Below are 7996 nucleotides of genomic sequence, written 5' to 3'. Positions count from 1 at the left end.
TTATTACACAAAGCAGCAGAAGCCAGAAGGAACAGCAGTGTGGGGGTGGGGCAGAGTCAGATACTGTCTATCGGGGCAGGAGAGAGGATGCACCCGGGGCAAGGAGGAAGAGGCTGAGTCCCTACAATGGCAGTGCTGGCTCCTTTGCGAAAGGCAAGAAGCTGGGTCCTGGGTGCTAACGGGTGCCCCGGATGACCTTCTGTTCTCTGTGACCTGGCAGGGCTGCTTTGGAGACTGAGCCCTACGTTTCTTACACTCTTCCCTCCAGCCCCACTCCCCAACTTCCTACAATCATCGGGCGTGCCTGAGCTTGAGTCCTGCCCCCTGAGAAGGCCGGAGCTGTCAGGTGGGAGACAGGTACTCATGAGGGAGGCTGGGCAAGGGACATGAGGAGAGGAGCCAAGAACCTCACCCGCCTCACAACTTCCTGAGGGCTGATCCTGCCAGCAGATTTAAGACGGAGGCAGGAGAGATGGGGCAGGAGAGGAAGTCGGGGAAAGGAGAAGTAGGCATGGAGAGAAAAAGAGGGATGATCATTCATTCGTCCCACTATGATGGACAGAATGCCAGCTGTGTGCCAGGCACCGCCCCAGGCTCCGGACATGTTATTGTGATGATGAAGTCTCATGAAGCTCACGGTCTAGGGCAGGGAGACGGACGCTGGAAAACAAAGAAATGCACAGCATAATGCCCAGCAATGAAAAGTTCTGTAAAAAAAAAAAATAAAGCTCGGTAAGCAGATAGAGAGCCAGGTGGCCGGGTCAGGCCTCTCCGAGGAGGTGGCATTTGAGCCGAGACTTAAGTGCAGCAAGGGAGTGAGCCACACAGGGACCTGGGGGATGCAAAGGCTCTGACAGCATGTAGGGGGGTGGTGAAGGGACACCACTAATTGTCTTGGGTGCCTTTCAGGCGTCTCCATACCAAGGCTATTAACCCCTGATCTGGAAACCAGCATGGTAATTATAATTATAGTGGGGAGGTGTGTGTGTGTGTATGTGTGTGTGTGTGTGTGTGTGTGTGTGTGTGTAAAAGACAGTGAGTCTCTCTTTGGTATGTTCTCCTGGTTCTATGTATTAAAGACCAAGGGGTGCCCTCCCTCCCCTCCCAAGAAGAATAATTTGCATATTATTAATTATGTAGCTATGGATGCCTCTGTTCTTAAAAAGCATGATAGGGGCACCGGGGTGGCTCAGTCAGTTAAGCATCTGACTCTTGATCTCGGCTCAGGTCATGTGATCTCATGGTTTGTGAGATCGAGCCCTGTGTTGGGCTCTGGCTGAAGGTACGGATCCGGCTTGGGATTCTCTGTCTCCTTCTCTCTCTGCCCTCCACCCCCCAGCTGGTGCTTTTTCTCTTTCCCTCTCAAAATAAATAAATAAACTTAAAAAAAAAAAGCATGATAGGTTTGTTTAAGTAAGGCTATGGGCTTTGGGCAGATGTATTCCTTCTAGGATACACCTAAGTTATGAGATTTGTATGTAATTGCAGAAAAGTCAGTTTTCCCTTACTGGATGCTCACAAAATCCAGGCTCCGATGGAAGCAAGGATTAGCTTGGCCCAGGAAAGCACAAACGTAAATGTATTGATTTTTCTTTTCTGCCATGGCTCTAGCCCAGACACATAAACATATGTAGATGTATACATGCTCCTCCTGCTCCCACTAGGTCAGGGGGTGGAGATCTGAGAGGTAAGTAGTTGTCTAAAAACGAATTCCTTCTGGGGGCGCCTGGGTGGCTCAGTCGGTTAAGCGTCCAACTTCGGCTCAGGTCACGATCTCGCGGTATGTGAGTTCGAGCCCCGCGTCGGGCTCTGTGCTGACTGCTCAGAGCTTGGAGCCTGTTTCAGATTCTGTGTCTCCCTCTCTCTGACCCTCCCCTGTTCATGCTCTGTCTCTCTCTGTCTCAAAAATAAATAAACGTTAAAAAAAAAAATTAAAAAAAAAAAACAAACGAATTCCTTCTGGAAGGATTCATTCTTACTTCTTCGAACTGTTGAAGAACATTCCTGTCAGTGAGCTGGACGGGACGAGCAGTGGCCGTGTCTTCCAGGGACACCAGCCAAGAGGCCAGAATTGCATATCAGCTCTGTCCAGAGGCTGAAAGCAGCCCAAGAAGGTGGGGTGTTTCCTTGTGCATTGCCCTCCGGGGGTCCTCGGATCCGCCCCCAGCTCGCCCCCAACCAGGAGGAGCCGTATGGAGGCAGCGAGGCCAGCCTGGGCTCCCTTCTCTCAGCCTCTCCCGTATCATCCTCTACAGGACCACCAGATGGATCTTTGGTTTTTTAAAAAACAAAGTTCAAAGTTTTTTAAATGCAGGAAATTTACTGCTTTTGCTCCCTTGTTTCTTTTGTCCATAAAAACAAATAGAACATTCTAGATAAATGCCTCTTGGTCTTTCTCCCCTTCCTCATGCCTTTCCCTCACTCTCCAGAAGCACCAATCCATGTTTCTATGCTTTTCTACATATATATTCTTCATAACGATATACAAACGTGTGTGGTTTTCAATTTTACACACATTTTACCATACCATACATAATCTGAAACTCACCTGTTTTTTTACTCAAAATCATGCTTTTAAGATCGAGCCATGCTGGGTCATCTTAACTATTGAGCCCTATGACATTTTATAATTCCACAGTATTTGTTTTTCCATTTTTCTACTCCTGGACATCTATTTTGTTTCCAGTGTTCTCACTCTTACAAACAATGCCGTAAAGAGGTTGCCTGCATTAGTTTTCCGATGTGATGTATGGTAAGGTTTCAAGACAGAAAGGAGTGAGTGCTCTAATACAAAAATCTAATCGTACCACTTCCCTGCTGAAGATTCCTCCTTGGCCCCCTATTACCGAAAAGATAAACTCTGAATTCCTTAGCTCACAAAGATAGGATCCGGTTCCTGCCTACCTGTCCAGTCACATCGTCAACCACTGGCCTCCTTAACACTTTATTCCCTGCAATATTGTATTTCTTTTAGTTGCCAAAGAGTCCGGGGTAGTTTCAAAGCCTCTGTGCTTTCGCACATGCTGTTCGTTCCATCTAGGACACTCTCTTTCCACTTCGCTGGTCTGGAAAGTCCTCTTTGTCTTCCAGTCAACTCGAACGCTGCCTCCTCTGTGGGGGCAGACCACTGCATCCCAGGGACTGCCACACGGGCTGAACTTGGCTGCCTCCCCTCTGGGTTGGGTCTCTCCAGGGCAGGGCCCCAGCTTTTGCACATTTGTAGCCCCCGTGCCTTTGCACAGGCTGGACCAGTCAGTGCTCAGTAGGATATTTGTTGAATGAATGGAGGTTTGGTCGGCGGAGCACGGTTTGAGCAGCAGTGATGAAAAGTCCAGCTCCCCCTTCCAGCTCCACAGCACGCTAGAGTTCTGGGACTTTTGCAGAAGCTTTTCTTTCATTCCCGTCCCTCTGAGCTTTGCAACATTGTTGCGGGGAGCAGGGCCCCTCCCAAGAAACCAAGTCCTTGGCCCTTTACCTAGGATGTTACCAAGCGCCCAAATTACAGATACCTCTAGCACTTGGCCAACAATTTGGTGTTGCGGTGTTGAGTTATTTCTGTGTCTGAAGAAAACAGCTCAGCTCTGACTAAAGAAATAAATGATATCATTTTTCATTCAGGCAACCAGATTCCTTGGTACAAAAGGCTCCCTGGGGAGCAACGCTGGGACAGTGTGGCTCCTCTGAGGCTATTTACATCTGTCAACTTCTCTAATCTCTGGCCTTCCTTCCTCTGCCTGTTTCCTTCCCTTTACACAGAGGCCCATGTCGAGCCCTGTCCTTGCAAGGAGGGTGATGGAGCCACCGCGCTCACGTCTGTGCCGGGGGTGGGTGGGGGTGAGGTTTTGGCCAGTGGCGTGCGGGTTTTTTTCTTTTTTTCTTAGAAGCCAGCCTCAATTTAAGATAATGACTCTCCTTATGCACTGGCGATCGCTATTTGTAGGGACTTATCTTTCCCCGGTCAATTTGGCTAAGAGAAGTTGAGTTTAAAAGGGAACTTTTCTAAAAATGTTGCCCGGCGGTTGGCAGGGCACCAAGGGGCATCTTCCGGGTCACCTGTTTTGTGAGAGCCTGAGTGCCCCCTCTTCTCAGAGGAGAGCTGGTGATGGAAACAGACTCCAGAGCCTGTTATGACAGAAGGGATCAGGATGACTCTGAAAAAATGTCCTTGAAACTTGGGGTAACGAGGGCCCTGAGGAATCACTTGGCCCGGACTTGGCTAAAATATTCCAAACAGCACAGCCAGCGCCCGCCGCCTCTCCAGCCGATCTCCCATCGGTGTCCCCAACCCTCACCCAGCTCTGGCCCCCCTCCACCCACACTGCCTCTGTTTTCATTCCTCGAAAGCACTGGGAAGGAGACACTATTCCCACCGCCCGGAATGCTCTTCCTGAGTCCTGTGCCTTCCAAGCTCAGCTCAGATGTCACCTCCTTGGAGGCCTGTCCCCATCTGAAACAGGACCCCACTCTTCTCTTTACCAACGCTTATCACGATTTGTCATTTCGTATCAGTGTCGCCTCACGTCTGCTTCTCGCACCCAATCAGGAGCTCTATCAGGCAGGGCCTGAGGGCCGCGTGCCCTGTGCTGAGACCACAGGGCCAGGCAAGCAGGTGCTTTGTAGGTGTTTGCCGAGTTAGTGAACCAGCAAGGGGAAGTGGCCGTGGGCCTTGCTGCCACTGTTAGCCCACCACGGCAGCCATCACTTAAATACCACACCCCAAACGCTGTCGCGCCTCCGTCGGTCCACGTGGCCCTCTTTCTGGTGCAGGGGTGAGAGACCCCAGAGCCGGAAACACGTTTTCAGCTTTTCTAGTTCTCATTCTTAGTCTCTTCAGGCACGAAGTGCTTCCCTCCCCTCGATCATCTTATTTTCCCTTTTTTTTTTCTCCTGATAGTCACGCCTTCGTTAGAGACTTCACCTTACCAACAATACTGTTCACACTGTAGCTTCCGCTCGGCCGACCAACTGGACGCCTCCAGCCCTTCAAGGGGCTCCAGCCAGACACCCGGGATCCCCCACGACTCCTCCTGCTCCCCCTTCATCCCCGGCCTCCAACCCACCGACCACCACGTGCATGGTTTTCCCCCATCTTCCAGCGGCCATATGACCCTCGAATCCATTTCTCTCTCTCCAGGGCTGCCCCCTGATTCAGCCACCTTTCCCTTGTCCTGGCTTCTGAGGTTTTCTGGCCTCCGGACACACCTCCTCCAAGCCCGTCTTCCCAAAGGAGCAGAATCTGACCCTGCCCCTCCTCTGCTGACTGTGGCCCCAGAATAGAGAGCCCTCAGCTCAACCTGATCAGATCTCCCAGCTTTCCAGCTCCTTCTCTTCCCACCGCCTCCCAGGTGCCTCACTGGGCACCACTTAGTTCCCCGCAGCCCCTCCTCTCCCATACCTCCTGCCTTCATGCAGCTCACTCCCCACCTGAAAGCCTTTCCGGCCCCACCTGCTGCTCCTGCCTCGGCTTATATCACTTCCTCCCGGAAGCCCCCTCTCGGCTTCCCTGCCTAGGTGAGGGCCCTCCCCCGTATTCTCATGGCACGATGTAGTTTCTCCCATATTGCTCTTGGTACAGTGCTCTTGAATCGCCAGGTGGCGAGGACAGGGGCTGGCTGTCATGCTCAGGACTGCAGAGAAGCCCCTGATGTGAAAATCCTGTGACTTAACTTGCAGGAGGAGTCAGCCTTGAAGGATAGAAATTGGACCATCTTTACCTCGAAATCCCGGCGAGGAAGATCTGATCTCCCGGGAGGGAAACTGATTTGAGTTTAGAGGCTTCTGGGAAAAGAGGGGCCCTAGGCAACCTGTGGTCTGATCTTGTCTTCAAGCAGCCATGACTGCGTTTCAGAAGGACACATCAGAGGACAGCCCTCCAAGCTTCTGGAGAGGATCTGAAGCTGAGGACGGCCCGTCAGTGAAGGACTGGACCACCCAGGCCTCCCCACCCTCCTGCCCCCGGCAGGTGGCGGGAAAGAGGGCACAGCTCTCCTACCATGTGAGGGTGAGAGGGACCTCTCCTTCTTTAGCCCTGCATAGTAAGAGATCTGCCCCAGATGAGCTGTGTGCATCTGTGTGTGTGTGTGTGTGTGTGTGTGTAAGATGCTTACACAGAAGGGTTTTCCTGCTCTTAAAAAGATTCACGACAAGGACTGTTTGGAAAGGGTCCAGCCAGGGAAGCAGCCTATATGGGAATAAGGGAATTATTATAGGCATTAGACCTTACCCAAACGTGGGACGGGCTGAATAACGTTCAGCAAGGAGAGTTGGACAATCAGAGAAAGTCCTGCCCGGGTGACAAGCTGGAGCTTGCAGGGAAATGTGAGACGCCAAGCGCGTCCAGCTGCCCAAGGGGGAGGCGTGCAGGGAGCCGATGGAGAGGCCTGTGGGGGCCGTTGCCCAGCAAGGCCCTCGGGCGGGACAGGGAGCAGAAAAGCGCGAGGACAAACTAGCTGGCTCCGGTGGGGGGAAGCCCCTGCCTCTGGAGATAGCGGTGGAGACAACCCTCTGAAAGCCATGATGCTGCTTCTCTTTTCCAAATCTCCTGGAAGTTCCTCTTTGGAGCAACTCTGCCCCAGACCCCATGGGGAAGGGGGTTCTCAGCTTAGCCAAACCAACGCGTGGAGCTGCCCTCCCCCACCCCCTAACCACCCCTCTCCTGCCCCCCTGCAGCTCCCCAGCCATCCCTGCTTCACCCCACCCCCTCCCCGGGCCCTGGCCCCGAACCGTTCACACTGCGCCCTTGATCTGGAACAGCCTTGCTCCCTGGTCAACTCTACGGCCACTTCGTGATGTGGCCCTGGAGACCTTTTCTCCTAGACATCTTTCTTCTCTCGGAGTCCCGCTCTCTCCTGTGCTTCTAGAGAACTTGGCATAAACCCGGAATACAGCTCCCATTGCCTGCTGCGTCATCCACACCCCCAGGTTCTCAGGGTCTCTTGGGGACCCCGAGGTGCGTGCGGGCTGGCCAGTGCCCAGCTCAGGGTGTGGGGTTTAGGGGAGGGAGCCAGACTCCCTCAGCAGGGAAGCCACTCAGCTACTCATTTTGCTGTCCTCCAGAATGACCACAGGAGCTTGTTAAAGATTCAGGTTCCCTGGGTGCCTGGGTGGCTCAGTTGGTTAAGCTTCTGACTTCTGCTCAGGTCATGATCTCAGGGTTCATGGGTTCGAGCCCTGTGTAGGTCTCTGTGCTGACAGCTCGGAGCCTGGAGCCTGCTTCGGATTGGTGTCTCCCTCTCTCTTTGCCCCACCCCTGCTCACGCTCTCTCTCTCTCTTAAAATAAACATTTTTTAAAAATTCAGGTTCCCAGCCCTCACCTCCCCAAGATTCTGATTCTGGAGCTGAGCCCAGGAATCTGCAATTTTTACCAAACGGCATGAGTGGTTCTGATGTAGGCAGTTGACCACACTGGGTTGACTCTGAGGGGGCTGACTCTGTTTTTTATAGTTTAAGTTGGATTCTTTATCTTTTTTTTTTTTTTTTTTTTTTTTAGTGTTTATTTTGAGAGAGAGAGAGAGAGAGAGCATGAATAGGGGCAAAGGAAGAGAAAGAGAATCCCAAGCAGGCTCCACACTGTTAGCGCAGAGCCTGACGTGAGACTTGAACTCACGAACTGTGAAATCACGACCTGAGCCGAAACCAAGAGTCCAACGCTTAATGGGAGGAGCCACCCGTGTGCCCCTGAGTTGGATTCTTTAATAGAGGAAACTTCTTGTTTTTTCTAACTGAAAAATTAATGACTTTTACCTAGTTTATTAACGATAATTACTGTCAAACTATTTATAAGTCCCTAGAGATCATATATTGCTTTCACTGAAAGCCCTGAATGGGATTTAAATGTTCCCACATTTCCTAAAGGGCTACCGGGGGAGCACCAGGGGAACGGCAGCGGGGGTAAGTGCAGAGGTTAGGTGTGGAGCCCTGCCAGGGGCCTGGCCTGGACACGGAGGCCCAGCGATGCCTTGGCCCCAAGAAAGTCTCCTTGCCGTCCCGGGAATG

Source organism: Panthera tigris, chromosome E1 (assembly GCF_018350195.1).
Source record: "Panthera tigris isolate Pti1 chromosome E1, P.tigris_Pti1_mat1.1, whole genome shotgun sequence".
NCBI lineage: Eukaryota > Metazoa > Chordata > Mammalia > Carnivora > Felidae > Panthera > Panthera tigris.
This window is presented reverse-complemented; position numbering follows the sequence as displayed.